Source organism: Argentina silus (assembly GCF_951799395.1).
Source record: "Argentina silus genome assembly, contig: scaffold_70, whole genome shotgun sequence".
Classification (NCBI taxonomy): Eukaryota; Metazoa; Chordata; class Actinopteri; order Argentiniformes; family Argentinidae; genus Argentina; species Argentina silus.
In genome coordinates this window covers 204,528-232,461 of record NW_028152828.1, presented here as the reverse complement: position 1 = coordinate 232,461, position 27,934 = coordinate 204,528, and the positions used below count along the sequence as shown (strand labels likewise).

At 43.7% G+C, this 27,934-nt stretch overlaps 1 pseudogene across 1 annotated transcript in view; it reads right to left on the bottom strand.

The window, feature by feature from the left end:
* Positions 1–2,601: 2,601 nt before the first annotated feature.
* Positions 2,602–27,934, bottom strand: part of LOC310824594 (cytochrome P450 3A27-like) — a 161,337-nt pseudogene continuing 136,004 nt past the window's right edge. Inside the window, exons 2-10 of the transcript in view lie at positions 8,843–8,956; positions 8,274–8,362; positions 8,015–8,163; positions 7,566–7,693; positions 7,368–7,443; positions 6,984–7,144; positions 3,648–3,867; positions 3,282–3,444; positions 2,602–2,718 (exon numbers count right to left, since the gene is read on the bottom strand). The product of the transcript in view is annotated as a cytochrome P450 3A27-like (transcript). The remainder of the gene's footprint in view (positions 2,719–3,281; positions 3,445–3,647; positions 3,868–6,983; positions 7,145–7,367; positions 7,444–7,565; positions 7,694–8,014; positions 8,164–8,273; positions 8,363–8,842; positions 8,957–27,934) is intronic.

The window sequence follows — 27,934 nt, the reverse complement described above, 5'->3', positions numbered from 1 at the left end:
CAATATACGGCTTACACAAAAGTAGCCTACAAGACAAATACAACATTTGAAAAAACATATTGCATAGAATCAAATTTGGGGATATACAGGTTTTTTTTCTTTATAAAGTACATTACAAACATAAAGTCTCATAAAGTACATTACAAATACGAAACAATTATTAGTCATATTTTTTATTAGTAATAATAATAAGTATTTTATATTTAATACAAAATAGATTAAATGGTGAAATTGGTGTGTATAAATATATAAAACTTGACTCATAATCCGTATAGTGCTGTTTTTGGAGTAATTACTAATTACTAGTAATTACTAGTGTGTGCGGACTGAGCTCCCTGTCCCGTCTTTCTGCTGTGGTGCAGCGGAGCACTCTTGCCCCATCGTTGCGAGGGGAACAACGTGAGCGTGTTTGGCGTAAGCAGGAAAAACCTCACGCAAATTATATTGGGTATGAATTCTGCCTAGCAACAGGTGGCGAAAAACTATTAAACGCTAATGTCGTTAACGTGGTCTGACATGACAGGAAATAATCATAAAGCAATTCAGTTCATCTACTGTACGTCTATCGCTAATGCTAGCTAGCTAAAGTTTTCACAATGAATCGTGTAGATTATTTGTTGACCATGCGGTTTAGTACATTGCCTTTGGAAGAGAAGTTGGAGATAAAACGTTTAGGGCCAACAGGAATGGTTTGACAAAAAGAGATGGCTAACCGCTACCACCTCGAAACATGCGCTGTTCTGTTTCCCATGTATGATTTTTGGTGGAGACTATTTGGGCATCGGCTGGATTCAAAGACATTATACATCTGTCAGAACAGAACAGACACCAGCGACTGAACGGCCTTGACATGTTTTCCATTGAAAATGCATTGATCCAGGGACAGATGGATTTCAACAGTAAAGTCATCGAGAGGTTTGCTGAAGCAACGAACCGCCGCGCTACTTTCCTATTCAAGTGTGCAGGTCTGTTTGGACATGTATGACAAATGGACAATGCGCCGTTCACTGTAGACTATATTGCTTTTGTTTTGTAGTCATTTTAAACGTTATACTACCTGTGATATAAAGTGGAGGACTAAATGTTACGTATAGGCCTAATATCGAGACAGTTGATGGGCACACTTGTTACTTGTCGCTTTCAGAACCCTGGACTGGGCTCCGGCTGTATATTCATATAGTTCCGTTAATTAGCCTAGCCTACTTTCCGTGATTTAATGTGACTTTTGTAGTGTGTTATAGCCTCTGCACTGATGCTATTTATTTCACATTTAAAATAATACAATTGATAAAACCTGATTAAACTTTCCTACAAGTTAACGATGTGCCGAATGCTTGTATTTTGATTAAACATGCAAGTTATTGAAGACACGTGTCTGTCTCATCTTTTTACTTTGTTGCAGTATAGGCGTTCTGTGTCGCGCTGAAGCGTATGAAGTGTATTCAGTTATGGGGTTTACTGTACATACTTTTTCTCTGCACTGTTCCTGCTGCAGAGGATGCGTAAACGATTTTCCCATGTTGTTTTTTGGTTGTGGTCTGTGTTTATACATTTAGGCTATTAGTTGTATCCTACTTTTCAGTTTTACAAGTCAAATCTTATGACAGATGAGATGGCACTTCAACCGATAAAATGCAGGTACATTTTGACTACTGCTGCACTACGATACCCATAGATAGACCCAATACATTGGTAACTGCACTACTTATACAGCTCATATACTGCTTATACTGTTCATACTGCATTCTATATTTATTCTGCTTATAATGTTACTGTTAATACATATATTGCTTATACTGCACTACTTATACTGCTCATATACTGCTTATACTGCTCATATACTGCTTATACTGCACTACTTATACTGCTCATATATTGCTTATACTGCTCTACCTGTATATATTGTTCACATTGCACTTTTCTGCTTTTTTGCACTTCTGGTTAGACGCTAACTGCATTTCGTTGTCTCTGTACTTGTACTCTGCACAATGACAATAAAGTTGAATCTAATCTAACACCTATTTATTGTCATGTTTTGATGGCATGTTGTTCATTCTCATGTTATGATTTAGTTTGTGATTATACACACGTTTTTAGCGTGATGATAGAGACCCACTACCAGACGAGTACAAAACATGCACAAGTCACATGCAAATCCCTGCCCTGCAGACGACAGACAACAACTGTCTCTGTACAACGAGTCCTGGACCTCCACTAATAGACAGATACAAAGAGAGCAGCATACAGTAGCAGCAGAGCCCAGAGGCGAGGCGAGGCAAGGCAAGGCAAGGCAAGTTTATTTATATAGCACATTTCATACACAGAGGCAATTCAAAGTGCTTTACGTAAAATAGATAAAAAGGAAACAGCATGAACATTTTTTTTGAATAAAAATGCATAAAAGACATAAAAAAAGAATAAAAGTCACAGTGCATTTTAGGGTCACTGTGCAATTATTAGCGCCAATTTAGTTTCAATTTAAGGCAAAAGCGAAGCCCTTTTTTTCTTTAAGCCCATTTTTGAAAGTAGCCAGTGTTGGGGCTGATCCTAGATCTATGTGTAACATAATAACTGAGAGACCTGAAGCAGGGCAGGTCCTCATCACTGGCTGTCTGCTTTGAGCTGGTTGTCGTTGGACTCCTGGCAGCGGAACAGCAGCTTGAGTTTGATGGGCCGTATGGGCATCAGAGTGTTCTGTAGGTCCATCTCAATGGGGATCTGGTGAGAGTTGACACACAGTTAAAGTATGAAGGAACGAGTAAAACAGATGTCAGCGTTACACTATGAATGTTACCTAATACAGTGTCACTGTTACGTTCGGGTAGCATTGCACTATAAATTCAAATAAACTCAAACTCCTGGACAACCTCTCTTGGGTCGACATACATTAAAATGGCCCTATGAAGTCTCGAGGGAGTTTTGCAGAAATACAAATAGCTTTTTTTTAAATCTCACACTTCCATCATTTAGTAGGTAGCCTATACTGAGGATGATTGGCGCCTAGTACTGAAAAATGCAATCTGGGAAATTAAATGGGGAGTACATACTCATGCAGTACGCAAGTACAGAATTGTAGTATGGGGGTTCAAACCCGGGTCTCCCATGTGGAAGACACAAACGCTACTATTAAGCCAAGAGGACATCCAAGAGGACATGTCTCAGGCAGGGCTACCTCATCACCCGAGTGTGATTCCAAAATCACCTCTGCTACATAAAGAAACGCAACAAAGTCATAGGTACAAAATTATATTTACAATCATTGTATCATTATTTTGTCTCACCTCTGTCTCTTTGCAGACGGTGAAGTTGAACCTCTGTAGAATCTCCACCATCGCCAGTTTCATCAATACCAGAGCGAATCGCATCCCGATACAGTTCCGTGGGCCCAACCCGAACGGCATGAAGGTGTATGGGTCGATGCTCTCCTTGTTCTCCTTACTGAACCTACACACGGAGAGTTCAGAGGAGGAGGGGTTAAAGAACATATCAATTAAATCACAGTAATATGATGGTTATACATGGTTGAAGAAACCTGTTTGTGTTTGGTCGTCGCATTTAGGTTTGTTTTATGGTTGTTTGTGGAACACTGCTCTTATCGTTGCTGTTGTGATTGATATTGTGGTTGTGGTTAAGATGTGGCCCATTACCTCTCTGGTTTGAACTCCTCTGGGTCTTCCCACACATCGGGGTCACGGTGCAAGGTCCAGATGGGTATCATGATGACCATACCCTTGGGGATGGTGATGCCGCAGATCTCAACAGATTTCTTGGCGACTCTTTCAAGTCGATGGGGTACAACCTGAGAGACTCGTTGATAACGCTGTCTAGATAGTCCATCTGCATCAGAGCCTCGTACTGGATAGGAGCCTGCACAGGGATATTACACTCACATGAGCACTAGTGATTGGTCGTTCACGTAGCCGTAGCCCAGAACTAACTCTTTTTCGTCGCAAATCTGAATAGCTGTTAGTTTTTTGTGTTTTTTGGGGGGGAAATGAACACAGTACTATAATTATTCTAATCTGCATAGCCTAATTTCATGACACCCGCATACAGAATGCCATTACTTTCAATGTACATGTGTAATAGTGTCTTGCTTTTTTGTTATACATGAATAAACAAAAAAATCGCTAAATAATGTTATCTTGACAGTTAGAAGAAAATACATTTAGTTTCCACTGAACAATGTAAATGATAGATGTACACAAGGATCAATCAGAAGTCAAAATGCCACTAAACTGGGCTGCTTTTAGTGGATTGACTGCTTGGAATACTGAATGTGCTATAGTCTATTATTTCCTATCACAGTCGACAGACTACAAGAAAACTGTCAGGTGGTTCAAATGTGAATAACTTGGTATCCATTCCATTAACTGTGGCCGGGCAGCACCGAACAGCCCAGAGAACATTACCATGGTGCTTTTGAATATTAGGTCCCTATCTGGCAAAACCTTTATTGATCTTATCTCAGAGCGAAAGCTGCACTGTAATGTTTTTATCTGAAACCTGGCTAAACATGAATGCATGTCAGTCTATTAGAAGTGGGGAAAAATATATTTTCACTCTATTATTTATCTAGCCATGTCGCTGAGCAGATGAGAATTTCATGATGAATATGAATATGAATAGTACACCATCAACAGCTTCCTCCTGTGATAATGATTTAGCAACCAGCTTCAACACCAAACTAAGGGCAACTATCGACTCTGTAGCACCAGTCAAACTGAAAAAGGCTGTGGCCAAATTTAAAAGAATTTGCAGAAAGTCTGAGCGGACAAAAACTGCAGGTCCACCTTGATATTCTTCGAGAGCATCTTTCTGCTTTTAATAAGGCAATAAAAAAACGCCAAGACAGACGGGATCATTTCTCAAAATTGATAATGAATCATAACAACTCAAACAGTGCTCTTTTCAACGATTGACAGCCTTATAAATCCCGCCCACAAGACACCTGGTGATCTGCTCTCCACCTACAAATGTGAGGAATTTGCAACATACTTCTGAGATAAGAGAACCAATATTAGGTGAGGAGGATCACTCAGGCAAGACCTGAAGATGTGTTTGATGACTTGTTACCCCACCTTCCACCACACGGAAGCACTATGAACTCTTTTGCAGTGGTCATACAGAAATGCTCAGCAAAGTGGGGGTCTGTTCATCTGCACCTAAAACTACCATGGTGAAACCCCTCCTGAAGAAAAGTAACTTAGACTCTTCAGTCCTTAGTGATTTTAGGCCAATCTCCAACCTTCCCTTTTTAAGCAAAAAAATAATAATTCTTGAAAAAAAGGTGTTCAAACTGTTAAATAATCTCCTTATTCCCATTTGACATGTTCCAATCTGGCTTTTGTGCCGATCATAGCACTGAGATAGCACTATGTTGTTAAGTTATTAACTAGGTTCTTAATGACCTTAGAATTAATTAATTAATGCTGATGCCAAAATGCTCTTTGTCCTTGTCCTGCTGGACCTGAGTGCAGCTTTTGATACTGTGGACCATGATATCCTTATTGATAGACTTGAGAAGTGGGTTGGCCTCTCTGGTCCAGTTCTTAACTGGTGTAGGACCAACCTAACTGGCCATTTTGTTTCCCATTGGTGACCACACCTGTGGGGTTCCTCAAAGTTGAATTTTAGGGCCTGTACTCCTCGTCAGTGTCATCAGGAAGCACAATATTAATTACTGCAGTTACGAAGATGACACCCAGCTGTACATTTCTGTATCACCCAACAATTTCAGTTTGATTGATTTCCTGGTGAAATATGGATGTCACAGAACTTCATACAGCTCAACCAAGATAAGACAGAGGTACTAGTCATTCGAGCAAAAGCCGAAAGAGAGAAACTGTCTGCACACTTAAAGACACTACTTACAGTAACACTAAGCACCAGGCAAAAAAACAAGGTGTCACCATTGACTCAGATCTTAATTTTGAAACCCATATCAAGAATGTGACTAAAACATATTTGTATCACTTAAAGAAGAGTAAGTAAGTTTGTCGGAAATCTGCCATCGTGGAGAAATTCTGTCTGAAGTTGTCCAAACAACAACATCCTCCCTAATAATAATATATCCCCCCGAAATGAACTTGCAGTGTTGGACATTAGCTGTTGTGTTTCTGCATGCGCACACGATTGGGAGAGGCAGCCACCAGAGAAAGGTCAGTCTACTCCCCTAGAACACCCCTGGCACTAACAACATGTTTATATGCAAACCGAATGTCAGGTAGGACACTGCATTTTAAAAAGCGTGTTTTCCGAACCAAAACAGCGTTCGTAAATGAAATATTTATTCATAAGGGATTTATTATAAGGGATCTTGTTCCCTGATCGCTACCGATTAAAGATAGTCATTACAACCGTTAGGAAGCTTTTAGAAAGCTTGAATATTACATGGACCTTTACAGAACACAGCTGTAAAGGTGCAACCTTTCCTCTCCCAGGCTGACACTGAGAGACGAATGCATGCTTGTATTACTAGCAGCCTTGATTACTGTAACACTCTCCTGTCTGGTCGACCAAAGAAAGCTCTTGGCAAATGATACAAAATGCAGCAGCACATGTCAGATGGAGAGCACATATCACACAAGTCTCTGCACTGATTACCTGTTAGTTTTATAATTTATTTTAAGATAATTGTATTAGTTTAGAAATCACTCTATGGTCATGCACACCACTGCATGTCAGACATGCTTTTAAGGTATATACCCTGTAGATCCCTCAGGTCCTCAGGTACTGGCCTTTTAACTATTCTGAAGATTCCAACAACACCTATCTACTTCCTGTTTCAAATGAATAATACTGGGCAGAAGTCTGCACAGGGATGCTACAGACACATTAGCACACTGCAAAATACTGTCACCTATCTAACCATCTGTAGAAGTCAGGGGTTACACATTCATCAGTACCCTCTAAAACACTGTCACTATCATATTTCCTGTTCCACATGAATAGTACTATATAGGAGTCTGCAGAGGGGTTACCTTGTTGGGAAACACAGTGTCTATCTCCTCCTGCAGCTTGGTCATGATGTGAGGGTTGGTTGCCAGATTGTAGGCCAGGAAGGACAGAGAGCTACTGGTGGTCTCATAGCCAGCAAAGATGAACATCATTGCCTGGGATAAGATCTCATGGTCACTCAATCCTATGATGATGGGTGAAATGGGGTGGTAGGTGTGAGAAAGGGACAAAGTAGAGTATTTCCACGGTGTGTTTGTAGGAAAAGGTGTTTGAGGCAGGTACTGTATGTGTGTGTGTTAGATGCTAGTATACAGTGTGTATGTGTGTGTGTGTGTGTGTGTGTGTGTGTGTGTGTGTGTGTGTGTGTGTGTGTGTGTGTGTGTGTGTGTGTGTGTTAAGGCAGGCACCTTTACTCTGCTCCTCTCCCTTTGAGTTGCTGTCTTTCTGTGAGTCTATCATCAGCTGCAGGAAATCTACCCGACTCTGGAAGCAGGCTTACGTCAGATCAAAATCACATGAGAACTACCAGATGCTACCAAATCTCTACAATTGTATTACACAATACTGGCTGAAGATCGTATATTTGATCAGTTATATTTACATACCTTCCTGGTGCTAGCCACGCGATTGGACTTGATCTTCTGAAAGACAGCGTAGAAGAAATCTGTGACCGAGGCAGGGAATAGGGATACCTCCATGTTTGCCATAACAGGACCCATGAAGGGGAAGAATGCTGGACGGACAGGAAATGCCACGGTTACAAACAGGAACAGGAAATACCATGATACGTGACTCCAATCCTATTCAATGCACAGCCCTGTCCAGAAACAACTCCTAGGCTCTATCCCTAGACACTTCTGTATCCAGTCCACTCAGATCTCCAAGTGTCCAGCATTTAGGAACTAGAGGTTGGTTCTGGACAGGGCCCATGTGTTTGTCAAATGAGTAGAGCGCAAACCATTGGCAGTGTGGTTTATGTCAGTCTAATCAATAAAATCGATAGCTTCATTTATTAAGCACAAAATGACTGAAAGCTATATGGGGGCAGTTGTACCGACTGTGAGGAACAGTGGGCTGAAGATGTCAAACTTGAGCATTTTCTTGATGTTGGTCACAAAGGGGTCGGAGGGGTTTTGGAAGGTGTCGATGTCGACACTGAATGAAGTACTGACGACCACATCCATACTGTATGGTCCAAAGAACCTGGAACACAACCACACAATCTCTGACCACCAGAATCACAACCACAAAATTAAAGGGGGAGTTCACTGAAATTACAAATTCACCTTATCGTCTCGGAGATAAATACTCACTCCTTTAGTTCAATGGGCTCATCGTTATCAGCCGTCTTCTTCAGATTGCTGACCAAGTTACCAGAGTGCTGCTTCATGATCCTGAGCATCTGAGTTGGGAAGGATACATGGAAAAATATCATGATTGATACGTGGATTAATATGTGCAAAACATATATTAATATCATGTTTGAAACAGGAATTATTTTAATGTTTATATAGCCTGAGAATATACATCCATACAGGATACATTATGTATATAGTCAAAAAATAAGTGACTCCAAAGATGAACTATTATTCTATACTCTGTCATCTGACCACTGAACTTATCGAAGATAAGATCAAATATACTTTATTGTCCCGGATGAAAATTTGTCTTGGATTAATTAATTAAAGTTGCTGCTTCACACAACAACAAACAACAATGAATACACACTATACACATAGTACAAATCACACACACACTCTCACACACACACACACACACACACACACACACACACACGCGCGCGTCAGAGTTGTCAGTCATTCATTTATTTGTGTTGTATAAAGGAATGAATGAAAGAAGGAGAGGAGAGATGGGACTGTACCTCTTTGATCCGCCCACTGGTGAAGGAGGGAGACAGGACACTGCGGATCCGTCTCCATGCATCATCCTCAGCGATAAACACGGCGTCATACAGAGGCCCGTTGAGATAGATATTCTAGAAAAATAATAATAATTATAAACTGCAAGATTAACCTACTATTAATAATGCTATAATAACAATGATATTATCTATTTATGGAGCCCTTATGTTTTTTTCCCCATACAACAACTTCAATTTAGCGTATTACCCTCCTGTTAGTGAAAAGGGAGTAGCATTCCTTGATGAGGATGGTTTTGATCATGGCTGTGTCCATGATACACAGGATGGGCTGACGGCCATCATAGATCCTACAGACCAGCAAAAACAAAGATAGCCTCAATTCTTCGTGGCATTGATTCCACAAGATGTTGGAAACATTCCTTTGAGATTCTGGTCCATGATGACATGATTGCATCACTCAATTCCTGCAGATTTTTAAGGTTCACTTTCAAGATGTGAATCTCCCGTTCTACCACATCCCAAAGGTGTTCTATTGGATTCAGATCCTGGGAAGGCCACTGAAGAACACTGAACTCATTGTCATGTTCATGAAACCAGTTTAAGACAACTTTTGCTTTGTGACATTATCATGCTGACATTATCATACTGGAAGTAGCCATTAGAAGATGGGTCAATTGTGGCCATGAAGGGATGCACATGGTCAGCAACAATACTCAAATAGGCTGTGGCATTCAAGCGAATATACCGTAGATAGAGACAGACAGACCCATCACAGATCCTGCACTCTTAGAAAAAAAGTGCTACCTAGAACCAAAAAGGGTTCTTCTTCCACTCTCCCTTTGAAGAAACCTTTTGGGTTCCATGTAGAACCCTTTTCCACAGAAGGTTATACAGTACCGTGCGAAAGTAATGGGACAGTGAAGCATTTTTTCTTCTTTTTGGAGTTGAAATGAGAACGTAGAGATTCTCATCTTTTATTTGATGTTATTTGTGTACATATTGGTTTATCATTCAGAAATTACAACACTTTTATGCATAATCCCCCTATTTCAGGCTACACAAAAGTGATGGGACAATTGGCTTGACAGGTGTGTTCGTCAGGTGTGTTCCGTCACATAATTTGTGCAGTCTGCTATTGGTGTCTTGTCAACATGAGGACCAAAGAGATGTTATTGAAAGTCAGGGAAGCCATTATGATGCTGAAATATCAGAAAAAAATGAAACATTAAAACCTACTACTACTTAAACCTACCAACATCAACAGTTTGGAACTTCATTAAAAGGAAAGAAAGCACTGGTGAGCTAAGAAATCGCAAATGGCAAGGAAGACTTCCAGTGGATAACCAAAGAATGCTCACCATAATAAAAAAAAAAAAAAAAAAAAACAACTGCCCCATAGATTAGGAACACTCTCCAGGAGGTAGGCGTCAATGAGTCAGAGACTACCATCCGCAGAAGACTTCACCAGCAGAACTACAGAGGCTACACTGCAAGGTGCAAACCACTACTCAGCCACAAAAACAGGCTGGCCAGGTTACGGTTTGCTAAAAGGTACCTAAAAGAGCCTGCAGAGTTCTGGAAAAACATGTACCGGAGAAAGTGTGGAGAAAAAAAGGAACTGCCCAATATTCACAGCATACCACATCATCTGTGAAATATGGGGGAGGGGGTGTTATGCCTTGGGCATGTATGGCTTCCACTGGAACTGGCTCACGTCTCCTTTGATGAGGATGAATTCGGAAGTGTTCAGAAACATCTTGTCAGTCCAAGTACAAGTTAATTGCTCCAAACTCATTGGACGGCATTTCACCATACAGCAGGACAATGACCCAAAACATACTGCCATAGCAACTAGGAAATTATTCAGGGCCAAAAAGTGAATCCTATAGAATCCTATAGAACATGCATTTAATTTGCTGAAGAGGAGGACAAAACATCCTAAAAAAACAAACAACAATCGCTACAATATAGGTCTGGCAGAGCATTACCAGAGAAGATACCCAGCGTCTGGTTGGGTCAATGGGTCACAGACTTTTGCACTTTTGCATACAAAGGATTGGGGACCAAATACTAAACATGAGTGCTTAATTTGGACATTTGCATAATGCAAAAGAAGAAAAAATGCTTGTCCCATTACTTACGCAGGGCACTGCAAATGGAACCCATAAGAGTTATTCAACCAAAGAATCCTTTTAGAACCCTTTATTTCTTTATTTTTTTAATTACATTTTTGCCCTTTCAATGACATGGAGGGAAGACACAATCACTTCCGATTTAAATTCTGACGTGTCGTGGCTCCTCTTTATTCATGCAGTTTGAGACGTGCTCAGAGGCAATATAGGAGCCTCAACCAATGAGAATCCAGGATGTTGTCAAACATTGGCAACGCACAAGTTGTGTTTGGGACTGTAACAAGTCCGTGACACAGAGGCGGAGTCGAGGTACTGTTTTCTGGGAGTATCCCGTTTATTTTCATAAAATGTTAGTAATAATTCCAATGTTCGTAATAATTTCAATGTTCGTAACACAACGCCACTCGGCGACTTTCCAGTCGCCCTACTTCTCCCTCGAACGCCGAGGCACACACATCTTAAACCATCTAGTCAACGAGGCTTCATTTGCAACAGGTGTGCAACGGAGCCTCGCCGACGTCACCCTGGCCACGGTCCTGTAGCTCCCTCTACAGGCCGAACGCTGCATGTCCCCCCACATACCCCCACCACCCGACACAGGCCGGGGACACGACGGCTGACAACCTACTCCCCCCCCCCCCTGCACGGGAGAGGAAGTCTGCCACGACCATCTGCGCCCCCGGTCTGTGCACGACCGAAAAGTTGAAGGCGAGATACCACCGGTGGAGCCACTGGAGGGGAGCATGGTCGGAGTAGAGGGTGAAAGCGCGACCCAGCAGATAGTAGCGGAGGGCGCCGACCGCCCACTTGATGGCCAGGCACTCCTTCTCCACCGTGCTGTACCGGCCCTCCCTCTCCGATAGTTTGCGGCTCAGGTACAGCACCGGCCGGTCAGCCCCCTCCACCCGCTGGGTCAGCACTGCTCCCAGGCCTCTATCCGACGCGTCCGTCTGTAGGGAGAAAGGGAGGTTAAAATCAGGCGCATACAGGACCGTTTCTCCACAAAGAGCTCCCTTAAGGGCCTCGAACGACCCCTGGCACTTGCCCGACCATTGGACCGGATCCGGGGCACCCTTCCGGGTGAGGTCCGTCAAGGGACTGGCCAGCTCTGAAAACCCCGGCACGAACTGCCGGTAATAGCCAGCCAGCCCCAGGAAGGCCCTCACCTCCTTCTTTGTCTTGGGCCGCGGAGTGGCTGCGATGGCCGCAGTCTTTTCAATCTGTGGCCGCACCTCCCCCCGACACAAGTGGTACCCCAGATACCGGATCTCCCTCCGCCCGATCACGCACTTCTTCGGGTTGGCCGTCAGCCCCGCCTGCCTCAGGGACCTCAGGGTCCATGAGGCGCTGAAAAGTGGCTGGGGCTCCGAACAACCCGAAAGGGAGCACCGTGAACTGGAATAGCCCGAGCGGAGTGGAGAATGCAGTTTTCTCCCGGGATACCGGCGAGAGTGGAATCTGCCAGTATCCCTTCGTGAAATCCAACGTCGTGAAATAGTTGGCCGTGCCAAGCCGGTCCAAGAGCTCGTCAACCCGGGGCATCGGGTAGGCATCGAACTTGGAGACCGCATTAACCCGTCTATAATCCACACAGAACCGTATAGCCCCATCCGGCTTGTTGACAAGCACGATGGGGCTACACCAGTCACTGCGGGACTCCTCGACCACACCCAGCTCCAGCATGGCTTCCAATTCCCTGCACACAATGTCTCGTTTGTGTACCGGCAACCTATAGGGACGCGTGCGCACCGTTAAACCCGGCTGCGTTTCTATGTGGTGGTCGATAAGCGTAGTCCGACCGGGCAGGGGAGAGAACACGTCCGCGAACTTAGCTTGCAAATCTGCAACGTCCGTGGCCTGGCTAGCAGAGAGATGGTTATCAATACCGACCGGAGTGCTAACTTTTGATTTTGGGACTTCCGGACCGAACTCATCTCTCTCTGGAATTATTGTAGCCAGAGCAACAGTGACCACGTCGTTCCATTTTTTTAGGAGATTTACGTGATACACCTGCAAGCTATCCCCCTGGTCCGAGCGTACTACCTCGTAATCCACGTCCCCCATGCGACGTGTGACCACAAACGGCCCTTGCCACTTCGCTAGTAATTTTGTGCTGGAGGTGGGTAACAGTACGAGCACCTTATCTCCCGGTGTAAATTCTCGCAGGTTAGTTCCCCTGTCGTACAGTCACTTTTGACGCTCCTGGGCTTGCAGCAAATGCTCGCGTGAGATAACCCCTAGGGCGTGGAGCTTTGACCCTTCCTCCCAATTTTCTTTAAGAAGGTCTAGGACACCCCGAGGCTTACGCCCGTAGAGTAATTCAAACGGGGAAAACCCGGTGGAAGCTTGGGGGACTTCCCGTACCGCAAACAACAGGGGATCTAGCCATTTATGCCAATTCCGACTATCTTCGTGTACGAACTTCCGGATCATTGACTTCAAGGTCCGATTGAACCGCTCACAAAGGCCATCAGTGGCCGGGTGGTAAACACTGGTTCGAATCGCCTTGATGTTCAACAAGCCATACAGTTCCTTGAGGGTGCGTGACATAAAATTAGTGCCCTGATCGATGAGAATCTCTTTCGGGATTTCCACGTGGGAGATTACTTGAAACAATGCCTGCGCTACACTCCTGGCAGAGATATTGCGCAGCGGTATTGCCTCGGGGTATTGGGTTGCGTAATCTATCAAGACCAACACAAATCGATATCCCTGTGTACACCGATCAAATGGCCCGATAATATCCATCGCAATGCGGTCGAATGGGTTCTCGACCAATGGTAAGGGCCGCAAGGGGGCTTTACCAACTGACATTCGCGCACCACCTACGCACCTCTGCCCGAATTCCCGGCCAATAAAATCGAGCCATTATACGGTTTAGTGTCTTACCATAACCTAAATGGCCCGCCATGGGGTTGAAATGAGCCGCCTGGAAGACCATTTCCCGGCGGCTACGGGGAACCAACAACTGGGTTACTTCCTCCTGGCTATGTGAGTCACGACTTACTCGGTACAACCTGTCGCTGATAATCGCGAAATAGGGGTGGGCGCGTACTGCGTTTGGCCGTACCAAAGTACCATCAATCGCTATCACTTGGTCATAGGCCGATCGTAGGGTCTCGTCACGAGACTGCTCGAGGGGGAAGTCACCTAGCAACGGATAGTTCGGCGGGGGAATCTCGGGTTGAGACCCCCCCGCCGGCTCCGGCTCCTCGGCAGTGTCGCGAGGCGCCGCCTCAGCACAGAACACATTACCCGCCTCACACCTCCCTCTCTGTCGTGCACGCACCCCGGTAGCCCTGCTTACCGCTTGAGGAAACCCCTCCCAATCTACACCCAGAATAAGGGGATGGTGAGGCGCGGGCTAACCGCCGCCTGTACACTATGCTTTTTCCCTTCAAAATGAATCTTGATCGTGACCACGGGATATTCGTGAATGTCCCCATGCACACACTTCACCAACACCCTCGATGCCTTTAACAATGCCCCCAGTCGAACCAGGCGCTCCTGGATCATGGACTGCATGCAGCCCGAATCCAAGAAGGCCTGGTGCATATCATGTTGTATCCTTACCGGAACACGATACGCCACTCCTGGTCCGGGGGGAGGGCCCGGTATGTCGCCGATGCGGACGACCTGCCCCACCTCCCTCACTGGGCACTCCGCCTGTACATGGCCCGGCCGTCCGCATCGCCAACACACCCCCCCTGTCGCTCGGGGTGCTTCCTGTGGGGCCAGGGCTGGTTCTCGACATGCCTGCCCCTGCCATCTCGTCCTCGGGCCGGGCGCCGGACCCCCGCCCCCTGGCGCGGGGCCGGGGTTGGTCATCGGGGCTCCTGCGGCGGAAAGGAGAGATCGTCCTCCACCAAGGTAACGGCGGCCGCGAGATCCTGGGGCCGGTGGTACTGGACCCAGGCGGCGGTCCGGGCCGGGAGCCCCGTGGGGAATTGCTCCAACACCACCCGGTCCCCGACCTCCTCCGACGAGCTGTTCCCTGGGTCCAGCCACCGCCGCGCGCTGTCCCGCAGCTGCTGGGTGTAGGCAAAGGGCCGGCTCCCCTCCTCCATCATCAGGGCCCTGACGAGCTCCAGGAGGAGGGTACGGTCCTCAGCCCTTGCCGTCACCATCTCCCTCACCGTGGTCTGGTGCTCCTGCTGGAGGTGGGCCTGCTGCTCCAGTATAAGGGCCATCCTTTCCGATAGCCGCGCTTAACGCCTCCATTCCCTTTTTTTCTCCGCCTTTGCTGTGCCCCACGTTGGGCGCCACTGTAACAAGTCTGTGACACAGAGGCGGAGTCGAGGTACTGTTTTCTGGGAGTATCCCGTTTATTTTCATAAAATGTTAGTAATAATTCCAATGTTCGTAATAATTTCAATGTTCGTAACACGCCACTCGGCGACTTTCCAGTCGCCCTCCTTCTCCCTCGAACGCCGAGGCACACACATCTTAAACCATCTAGTCAACGAGGCTTCATTTGCAACAGGTGTGCAACGGAGCCTCGCCGACGTCACCCTGGCCACGGTCCTGTAGCTCCCTCTACAGGCCGAACGCTGCATGTCCCCCCACAGGGACCATACTACAGAATACTTAAAAGCTTAAAACTTAAATCGCTCAATAACAGATTCAAATTATTAATGTGGAAGCATGAAATTGTTGCTTGGGCAGTGTACATTGCATCAAGACAGATCATTTGTCTTGGTGTACGAGACCATTTCGTCGGTTAGATCGTCTGTGTTTGTGAAAATCGCACGGTGTCCACCTGGTTTAAGAGTGTATACTGTAGACACTGAGAGATACATATATCCATCATAGTTAACAATAACCAGGATCAGTTTAGCAGACTCAGCCCCACAGTTTCCCATATTTCTGGAAGCTCTCTGTGTCAAAATTGGTGAAACCACCCTGGGAACAAAAAACGAAACAAAAAAATAGCCAGATCATAAATGCTTGTCATAAACCTGAACTGTGGCTTAGTTTATGATGGCCCTTTTCCACTACAGACCGGCTCCCACTCCTCTCTTTTCGTTTTCGTTCAAAAGCTTTATTGCCCATTTTTCTGGGTAAAACAATTCATATTCAGCTCCCATGGCTTTCACCACAACAACACACATCATGGATGAGTCTACAATGTTGTTGTTTATGGGCTTAATCTCTACAAACCTTCTTATATCCCATCATCGTCCCGAGGAAAGGGATGGGTTTGAGACAAGGAATGCCTAGTTTTTTTAATATTCCATATGGCCAGTATCCATACCTGGTCAGAACAAATATAAATCAACAATCTGACTTGAAACAAAAGCAAAACGATCAAGTCATAGGTATCATTGAAACTGTTAGATAACTGTAATTATCAATACTATCATTTGTATGTATTATCACAACTAACTAACTAACAAATAATATTTTTTATTAAAACTTCTTACACTACGATCAGAGTGATGAGTAAGGCAAGGAGAGTTCATGTCTCGGTGGAGAAGTACGGAAGGTAACCCATCTTTACAGGTTCAATCGCTTCTTCTGAGTAACCCCGGACACGTCTGCTGAAGTGATTATTTTATCCCGTCATGACACCTGTGTTTCAGATCATGAAACACAGGCGAAAGAGTATGTGAGAGGTGAAGTTGAAGCCATGGCTAGTGAATGATTGAAAGGGGATCCCTGCGCAGAGGGCAACACTCAGTGATGTTATTGTCGGCCTTTATCTTAACATCCTGCTAATAGTTGCTGCCTGTTTGATCCCTATCGGGTTTTAATAGTTTGCAGACCCATTGATTCAAGAAGGACTATGGGGCAAATATTTTTGGGCAAATATTTTCTTTCGAGTAATACTGAATTTTACATATTTGAACTCCTCTAAAAATGTGTTATGTTCTTTACATGTATGCACTTGTTTTATATCATTGGCTCCTAAAAACAGTATTTCAAAATACTAGTTCAAAACACATCACATATTACAGTAATGAAGCAACTGATTAACATGAATACAGTGCTCTTCATAAGTATTGGAAAGAGGAAGCATTTTCTGTTCTTTTAGCTCTACACTTGGATTTGAAATCAAACAAATATTATGGGGTCAAAGTAGAGATTCTCAACTTTAATTCAATGGGTTTTTAAAAAAACATTTGTAAACATACTCCCACTATTTCAGGGCTTCAAAAGTATCATATAATGTCCAAATAAAGTACTAATGTTTCGTATTAGGTCAACAATCTGCCTGAAGTCTGCGACCCCACCAGGCACTATCCACTATCCACTATCCACTATCCACTCATCTTTAGAAAATCATTGACATTTCCACATGGTATTGTGTCATAGAGTAGCTTCCCTACAGCAATATTATCTTGACATTGGGATCCTTTGTCCAAACCATATTTCAGGGTGTATGTTTGGTTGCAGGGGCCCAGGCTGTGCTCTCTGACTGCTCCAACTGTAGTAGACCCTGCAGTGAGGAAGAGGTCAACATGCTGCAGTACCGTCAGCCAATCACACACAAGAACCAACAGATCGCCAAGACCTCCATTGCACCATGCACGCACGCACACACACACACACACACACACACACACACACACACACACACACACACACACACACACACACACACAAACACTGTCTCAACAGCCCCTTCCTTCACTCTCACTCTCTCTCTCTGTAGGTGGGTCAGGCTGCGTATTCAGCCTCTAAGGGGGGTATTGTTGGGATGACTCTACCCATCGCCCGAGACCTGGCACCCATGGACATCTGTGTGGTCACCATCGCACCCAGTCAGTAAACACACACACATACATACGCACTCTTTCACACACTCCTCCCCCCCCCCTTCCTCTCCATATCAGACAACCTCTCTCTCCCTCTCCTTAGGTTCTGTTCTCCACTCCTCTCCTGGCGGGTTAACCTGAGAAGGTGCGTTCATTCCTGGCCCGCCAAGTGCTCTTCCCCTCGCGCCTGGGAGACCCTGCAGAGTTTGCCCACCTGGTGACATCACTGGCTGAGAACCCCATGATCAATGGAGAGGTCATCAAACTGGATGGAGCTATCCGCATGCAGCCCTGAGAGAGAGTGAGTGTGTGTGTGTGTGTGTGTGTGTGTGTGTGTGTGTGTGTGTGTGTGTGTGTGTGTGTGTGTGTGTGTGTGTGTGTGTGTCTGTGTGTGATCCAAGGTATACCACTGTGACAGCTCCGATGTGTGTGTGCATGTGAGGTGTGTGTTCATGTCTGGTACTCCAAGCACTGCTGTACTGTACGCTCCATGCAGTTTTGTTTTGTTTTGTAAACTGATCCAGTAATAAACTTCTAATGAGTCTGAGTCTCTCCTCCTCTGTGTCTGTGTAAAGTGAGGTCAGTAGGAGCTAATAGGACAAATGAAACAAGAATGAGCCTTATGAGGCAAGTGTACCTTCATTTGTCCTATTAGAAGTGAATAGAACGCCTGGACACAGGAAATGCTAAATGCTAAAGCTCTCATAACATCACACCTGCACCAGTGTGTAGCTTTATGTACATGTCATCCACAACATTTGAGTGAAGGGAAAGGGACACATTTCTTTTGGAATGGAAAGGAGTCGAGGTACAGTATCTTGGTATACACACGTTTGCTCCAGTTTTGTACCCATTGACTGTGACCCTGTTTGTGTAAGAGGCTAGGGCTGACCCATTCTGATTCAAGATGTTTGTGTAAAAAAGGTATTTATTGCATATATTGTCCACTAAAAAGCAGATGATGGTACAAGTGTAAGGGACCAAGTGCTCCAACCTCAGTCTAGCCTGAAGATCATTCCATATCTGAGGAGCACAGCAGCTAAAACGTTCTTCTCAATTCTGTAATCACTTGTAGCACATTAAATAGTAACAAGCTGCAAGTTTGATCGCCAATAAGTCGCCATAAAAGCAATGATGTGAGGTAAAATGGGAGTTTTAAAAGAACTGCTTTATATACAGATGAAATCCAATGATAAGCCCTTCTCAACGTCAAAGAATCCCAACCCACAGACAGATACAAAAGACAATGGTGGGTACAGAAAACATGCCTACAAATGAACTGCAGAGCAGAGTGATAAATCGGGTCTAGTGGTTTAAGAATTGAGGCTGTCGTGTGATTTTAAATTGTGTCACCATAATCACGAACAGGGAGGAGCGTTGCCAAGACAATCTTCCTCCTATTATCAAAGGTGAAGCAAGAAATTTCTTTACAAAACAAGTACAAGTCTAACTCGCAAACTGTTGATCACTTTTTCAACATGTATTTTAAAAGTGTATCATCTATCTAAATGCCCAGGTACTTATAATGGGGAACTTGTTCAGTTTGGGTTCTTTTCAGGGTACAAATATGTTGATCATTGTAATCAATATTATGGGATATAGAGAAAAACATAACAGACCTCATGCATACCTCTTCAAATTAAGGTTTACCCAGATTGTTTCTAATCTAACCCATGTGCATACATGTGCCATGTTTTTTCTTCCTCAACTTGTAAATGTAAAAAACACAAACACCACCACTTTGTCTTTTTGTGGTGTTAGGAATACAGACCTCACAGATAAAAATGTTTTGATAAAGGTCATAAACCGAAACGTCGACACAATAAATAAGCAGAGGTAACAATCGTGTGTGCAGGAGTATTCATTTTTGTACATACCCTTTCTTCCTAAACTCATCATCACTCAACATAGTTTACAGCTATGCAACTTGTAAAATACAGCATTTCAAACATGACACACAGTTTGCCTTTGAATATGACTTTAATGAAAGAGAATTGAAACGGCAAGTGTAGTTATAGTGGTAGTATGCAGGGTAGTTATTGTGGTAGTAAGTTTGGGATAGTTGTGGATTTCCAGAATTGTCTCTGTGTTGAAATATCTGAAAGAGAAAAATTGTCTTATCATTTGTATAGATAAAATCTAAATTATTTTGAGGTGATTTGAGAAGCCAAAATGATCATGCTTAGAATGCACTGTAAGCAGATAATGGAGGGCATACCTGTATTTTGTTTCCCTTTATGGAAAGCCCTCTCCATGCTCTCTCTGGCAAACTCCAGGTTCGCCGCCATTACTCTTTTCTTTTCAGTCTTCTCCTTCTCTCTCTCCATTTCTGTCTTCATCCTCTTCACGACATCTTCTGTAATCTTTGTCATCAACTCTTTCACTTCCCTCTCCCTCCTTTCCACCATATTATTTATCATCCCATCCATCTCTTCTCTCATGCGTTTAACGTCATCTTCTTTCTCCTTCAGGATTTTCTCCATCTCTTTCTCGACCACTTCTACTCTCTTCATTGCCTCCAACTCCTTTTTCACCCATTCAATATCCTTTTCTTTCTCCTGTTCATTCCTGTTTCTCTGTCTCTCCTCCTCTGCCCATTTCATCACCTCCATCCTCTCTTTCACTTGTTTCACCTCCATTTCTTTCTCCTCCAGGATTCTCTCCATCTCTTTCTCGGCCTCCTCTACTCTCTTCATCGCCTCCAACTCCTTTCTCATCCATTCAAAATCCTTTTCTTTCTCCTTCTCACTCCTGTCTCTCTCTCTCTCCTCCTCTGCCCATTTCATCACCTCCATCCTCTTTTTCACTTGTTTCACCTCCATTTCTTTCTCCTCCAGGATTCTCTCCATCTCTTCTACTGTCTTCATACCCGCCTCCATCTCCTTTCTCATCCATTCAATATCGTTTTCTTTCTCCTTCTCAATCTTCTCCATCTCCCTCTCCATCTCTGTCTTCATCCACTTCACGACATCTTCTGTAATCTTTCTCATCTCCTCTTCCACTTCACTCTCCCTCCTTTCCAACATATTCTTTATCACATCCATCTCTTCTCTCACGTGTTTAACGTCACATTCTTTCTCCTCCAAGATTCTCTCCATCTCTCTCTCCATATCTTCGACTCTCTTCATCGCCTCCAACTCCTTTCTCATCCATTCAAAATCCTTTTCTTTCTCCTTCTCACTCCTGTTTCTCTCTCTCTCCTCATCTGCCCATTTCATCACCTCCATCCTCTCTTTCACTTGTTTCACCTCCCTTTCTTTCTCCTCCAGGATTCTCTCCATCTCTCTCTCCATCTCTTCTTCTCTCTTCATACCCGCCTCCATCTCCTTTCTCATCCATTCAATAACCTTTTCTTTCTCCTTTTCAATCTTCTCCCTCTCTCTCTCCATCTCTGTCTTCATCCTCATCTCCTCTTTCACTTCCCTCTCCCTCCTTTCCACCATATTCTTTATCATCACATCCATCTCTTCTCTCACACGTTTAACGTCGCATTCTTTCTCCTCCAGGATTTTCTCCTTCTCTCTCTCCACCTCCTCTACTCTCTTCATCGCCTCCAACTCCTTTCTCATCCATTCAATATCCTTTTCTTTCTTCTTCTCATTCCTGTCTTTTTCTCTCTCCTCCTCTGCCCATTTCATCACCTCCATCCTCTCTTTCACTTGTTTCACCTCCATTTCTTTCTCCTCTAGGATTCTCTCCATCTCTCTGTCAACCTCTTCTACCCTTCTCTTCATCACCTCCATTGTTTCGGTCTCCTTCTCACTCATCTTTAATCTCTCTTCGCTCTTCTTTACCTCCTTCTCTCTCTCCTGCACCACCCTCTCTCTCTCCTCCACCTCCTTCTCTCTCCTCTTCATCTCATTTCTTGTTTTTTCCATCTCCCTCTGGAAAGTCTCCTCCATCTCCTTTGTCACTTTCTCCACCTCCTCCACCTCTTTCGCCTTTATTTCCAACTGGACAATCCTCTCCTCCAAATCCTTTTTGTTATTTTCCTGCGTCTTTTGAATGCGACTGAGTATTGCATTGCATTCATTCACTTTCTCAGTGTCTCTATCCAACACTTTCCTCTTCCTCTCCATATTATCTTTAAGATGGTTGACTATCTTCCTCTTCCTCTCCACCATTTCTCTGTCCTTGTCCACCATTTCTCTGTCCTTGTCCACCCTCTCTCTCTCCTCCTTCAGCCTCTCCTTCTCTGCATCGGTGTGCTCCTTCACCTTATGCAGAAGGTTTTGGGCTCCCTCCACCTCTTCCGCTCTCTCCTCCATCTCCCTCCTCCAACCCTCCTTCTCTTCCTTTCTTTCTTTAGCCATTCTGGCCCTCTCTCTCGTGTGCCTGGCCCGTCTTGATGTCCTCTGTGGGAGTGGGGTGTAGGCTGCGAAAGCTGCCGGTCCTGCTGCCTCCATCATCAGGGCAGCCTGATCCTCTTTACACTCCTGTGGACATACAGTGAACACACTACAGGTGCAGACTCGAGAATGTCTTCCTGACGCCTTTACGCATACAGCTTTGTGATGCTTAGACAGTAATGACATAATTCATGTTTACATTTCTTTAATTTTCGACGCATTGTCGTTATTCGTGACGCATCAATGACCAATTGATTATCTGGCAATGCAATGAAAAAAGCGTGTGGAAAACAGTCGTTAATGATGTAGTGGAATTTAAATCATGGTATTTTGAAATAACATACCGTTAACCAGAGCTGTTGATTCATTCAGAGACTTTATTCACAGAGAACAAAGCCGGGTCAGGTTTGCAAAGTTGAACACACTTTTCACTTCCGTTACCTGTCTTTTTATAGACTTCACATAGGTCAACAACCTTCATTCAACAAACGTCTACTTCCTGTTTACATACACCAATAATATTCAAGAACTACATTTCGTCATCCCGGGGCTACGCCCCCTTTGGCTTGGCGCCGATCAGTCTACTGTAGAGATCAATTGATCTAGGCTGTTTTCTAAAGCCCTTTTGTCTTGGCTGTTTACAACTGTGTTTATCACCCATCCATCCTGTCCCCAGATCACCTGATGATGTTTACACAGCTGTATACCACTCTACTTCAAAGCATCCATACCCCCTAGTCAGCCCCCACCTAAGTGATCTCACCCCTCTGAGATGTTCCAGGACCATCTGGTGTCCTTGTGACCTTTTCCCCTAGATGTGGGATTACTAAGGCTAGTATTTGTCTTTAAATTTACTATAATGACAGATTTGAGAAGCACATTTCTTCAATGGTGGCCGCATGGCATTCCTGTGCAGGTGACAATGGTCATTTTTCAAAACGACAAGGATATTTAAACACCTGATTATTTGTTTGGTATGCTCTATGGCCTCGGCTACAGACCTCATCGAAGTGACACTTAGATATCTTAGGGTGCACATATCACGTCTTGGTCTAGCGGATAGGAATCTGCCTTTTAACGCAGGGCGGCCCGGGTTTGATTCCCGTCATGGTAAATGATTCTTGTAGAAAAATAAAATGAGTCACAACGTGTGCAACAGAACAGTTCGAAATCTCTTTACATTTGCATCGTCATGAACATGAGTTATATCAGGCTAGCTCATTTTTTCTTTGTTCATTTTAAGTGTAGAAACAATATTTCGTTTGTGACCATTTTTTTCTGCCGTTTTGACAAGTCTCATGACTAAAGAACACAAGGCTGTCTGCTGAAGGACGCTTGACTGTAGATTTTTGCTTCGTGTCAAAAGCACTCCCTGACGCACACTTTTTCAAAGCAGGTGAATTCATCAGATCTGTTTGAAACATTGCATTTCATCCAGTCAATACGACTGCTTAGATACTCGCAGCACAGTTGCCCCCTATAAATTGCCCATGAGCGCGGAGCTTGTCTTTGTCAATGTAACAACTTTGCTCCATCAAGGGGAGCCGCCGGTTCGACGCCCCTGTAAGCACGTGTCTCCAATTTGTAGCCCTATGGAAAATTAGGCCTAACTATTAAAAGTTCTTTGATTAATAAATAGGAACTAATAAATAGTATAAATAGAATAAGTTCATTAATAGAATACATAGGACTTAAAAAGGGTAAAACTATTACTATGTTTGATATTGAATAGAGTTTCATGGGTTAAGTTCATGTATTGAATTATTTACCTGATGTAAAATGTATTTTGTTTTCTTAAATACTGTGTTCACAATGCTGGCAATATTGTAAAGGAATTTATTTTTGATTTCTGTGAGAAAAGATTCAAATGTAAAGTTTGTGCATTTTGTTTATTTTCATGAGCCAATGAAAAAGTGAGATGAAGGTCAGGTGTCAGGTGGATGAGAAGGAGAAGTTAGATTCGGGATGGCGAACGAAGAGAACGCATGGAATATGCTGCTGTGCTGAGTAAGGTTAATATTGTGGAAATAGGTAGCCCACTTATTTCTGTGTTTAGAACAAGGTAATAATGCGAGTGCACAACCCGTGCATCTTATAAGTTATTACGTTCGGCGTATGACCTGTTTTGGAACAATTTCTCTGCAGAGGAGTAACCGTTCCGACGGTCAACCACCTGGCTTAGCCTAGCCTACAGTGAGAGAGCTAGTTTTTCTTCGGAGGCTTATGGGCTGTGTGTTCGACCAACACGGGAGTTCAAAACGTCGATAGCCACCGGGAGAGACAGTGGCACCAAAGATTCCTGCCGTTTGAGAGAACTACCCCGGTTGCCGAGAGAGGAGCTTCGCGAGGCTGCCGGCTTAAGGAACTGGGAGTTTGGTTTTTGTCGTCTAGCTCGTGAGAGTGAAGGAGCCGCCATTTTAGGTGAGCTACAACGCACGCAAGCTACACGCGCCAGGCCTGCAACGCACTGGACTTTGGTATTGTTGTCGTAGTTATCATTGCCGGCTTTAGAATAGGTTTTATTTCTTTTCATTGAGGTTTACAGTGTTTACCATTTACATTTGGATATTTGTGTGTGCACGTTGTGTTACTGTATTTCAATTCATGCAATCTATTTTGGGGATTTAATATCAGTGAAAGAAGACTGATTTGAATAAAATAACAAAAGACATGTAATTGGTGGGACTGTGTTAATGTGAACAGACAAAGTAAAAATACAATAATAGTTAGAGATAACATTTTATTTAAAGAATTCAGGTTAGCCACCCCTATTAATTGCCCAGACCAGCAAAGGGGCGCTACAAATTCCTCTGTTTTTTTTTCAGGCAAGCCACTGTGAGACGCCTTTACGCATACAGCTTTTCGATGCTTAGACAGTAATAACATAATTCATGTTTACATTTCTTTAATTTTCGACGCATTGTCGTTATTCGTGAGGCATCAATGACCAACTGATAATATGGCAATGCAATGAAAAAAGCGTGTGGAAACAGTCGTTAATGATAGATTCGAGAAGCACATTTCTTCAATGTTGGCCGCATGGCATTCCTGTGCAGGTGACAATGGTCATTTTTCAAAACGACAAGGATATTTAAACACATGATTATTTGTTTGCTGTGCTCTATGGCCTCTGCTACAGACCTCATCGAAATGACACTTAGATATCTTAGGGTGCAGATATCACGTCTTCCCAAATGGTCTTTAGGAGATGAAGTGCTACGTGGGCGAAAGTGCAAATATAGGCCTGCCTATATAAATAGACAATAACAATTTTAAGATAAAAAGAAAATGCTGGGGACATGTAATAAATTAGTAATACGCATAGTGATAAGACAATTAGAGATAACAGGACGTAAAACCCCCATAATAAAGTGGCCATGCGTAAGTGTTGTGATATATTAACAAACATTTTAGAAAAAGGTAGACGGTAATAAGTGCTGATGTCCTACAATTCGAGAAAATCACACACTATATATACATACATATGTAAACCACACACAGAGACACAAATAAATATGAAAGTGATGAAGTATATGCTGTAGTATAATAAATACAAATATATATATATATATATTATATATACACTCAACAAACACTTTATTAGGAACACCTGTACACATTCTCATGGTGGAGGTGGTGTAATGGTGTGGGGAATGTTTATTTGGCACTCTTTGGGCCTGTTAATACCAATCAATCATATTGCTTGAATGCCACAGCCTATTTGAGTATTGTTGCTGACCATGTGCATGCCTTCATGGCCACAATTTACCCATCTTCTAATGGCTACTTCCAGCATGATAATGCACCATGTCGCAAAGCAAAAGTCGTCTCAAACTGGTTTCAGAAACATAACAATGAGTTCTGTGTTCTTCAGTGGCCTTCCCAGCCACCAGATCTGAATCAAATAGAACACCTTTGGGATGTGGTAGAACGGGAGATTCACAGCTTGAAAGTGCACCTGAAAAATCTACAGCAATCGCGTGATGCAATCATGTCATCATGGACCAGAATGTCAAAGAAATGTTATAAACATCTTGTGGAATCAATGCCACAAAGAATTGAGGCTGTTTTCAGAGCAAAGGGAGGCCCTACCGAGTATAGTATAGTGTTCCTAATAACGTGCTCAGTGAGTGTGTATATACAGTGCGGGAAAATAAGTATTCAACACATCAACAAATGTTTAATTCAACATATTTCCATTGCAGCCATTCACATGAAATTTAGATCAGACATAGGTATTAACTCAGTAAAACTACTCAGCTAAAGAATTTGTAACACCAATCTATAAAAAAAAGTTGTGCAATTCTCCAGGGGAAGGAGAAGGACTGGAGAGGAGGGGGAGCCCAACGGGCCTGCCGAGCCAGAGAAGAGCCACTCCAACAGCAGCACGCTGTCCGGCTGGCGGGACAACATCATCTTCATCAACGAGGTCTTCCACCAGGTACAGCTGACCCTGTATCCCTTGCTGCAGTGTTGACAGGAGGCTGCTGCTGAGGTTCCTCCACTGCTGCACTGCCTCACACATCCAGCAGGGGGCAGCAGCAGAGCAGCTCAGGGCTTTGCAGCACAGGCTGGATTTTTCCTGCTCCTCCTTTGTGGACCTGTCAGCATAGGAGCAGAGGGACACAGCACAGAGCTCATCCCACTTAGACACAGTCCGTCTGGGGTAAGGACAGACACACTGATCTCTGATGAGGAGGAGGGAGGAGGATTTCTCATTGTACAATGTACGCTCCCTCCTCTGTCTCCCCTCAGCTCCAGCAAAGCCCTCCTCCTGCAGCTCCTGTACCTGGTCCCTGTGGGAGGTGAGAGGGGGGCGGTGAGGCGTGCTGTGTCCCTCTGCAGTGCCCTTGGTGGAGAGCTGGACCTCAGTGAGACTACAAACCAAAGTTATACATAGTTAGTATATAGCTGGTATATGATTCCAATTCTCAGAATGAGCCATGAATCAGGAAATTTGGTGTTTCACATAATTAGCAATGTTTTTTTAAATTGTTTTTTAATGACTGCCATGGGAGTGGCTGTGGACAAAATCTGCAATGGCCCTATATCCAATTACATTTTTGAAGTCCCTCTCTATCAGAAGAGGTTTTATGTTCTCATCTTTAAACCCAGATGAACATGTATTTTAATCTGAACTGTCCTAGTCTATTAAATATAACTTGAAATGGTGACTGACTACTGCTTGAGTTTGTTTTGTGTGAATCTGTAATGACACCAACTCTCATTACAGACCATTATTGACCAATAAGACACTTTACTACATTTCTATTTCTATCTCTCCACAGGACGAAAATCATTCCTATGGGATTTCTCATAGAGTGAAATAGGGCAGATTTCTTGACAGATTTCATGTTGACAGACATCAATAGCAGACTCCAAAGTCACTAGGTCTCAACTACCCAGCTGAAGCATATTGAACAACACTTATTTATTTGTGTTCTAATGGCCTACTCTATGTTACTACTCTAACTCTGTGATAGGTGTTGGGTTTTAATAACGGAGACTGAAGCCAGAGCTAACTTCGGAGCGTGCTCTCCATTTTATTAACCAAAATGCCACTAATTGAAAACAGGTACGGTCATGTGAATCTAGGGAAATGGCACAAGAAAGACGCAATCCTAGCAACGACAATTGTCAATAGCACTAATTATTCTGCTCTGCATTTAATGCGTTGTTTTTAGCACTCAATGTTATATTTATTTTGTGTTTGCGTGTCTGTCTAATTTTTGGGCTGTCTAATTTATTTTCTGTTTGTGGCTGTCTAATTTTGGTTAGATACACTTGAAGGAGGACAGTACACTAGACGTTTACTTAAGACTGATGTAATATTCAAACTGTCTCACACTACAG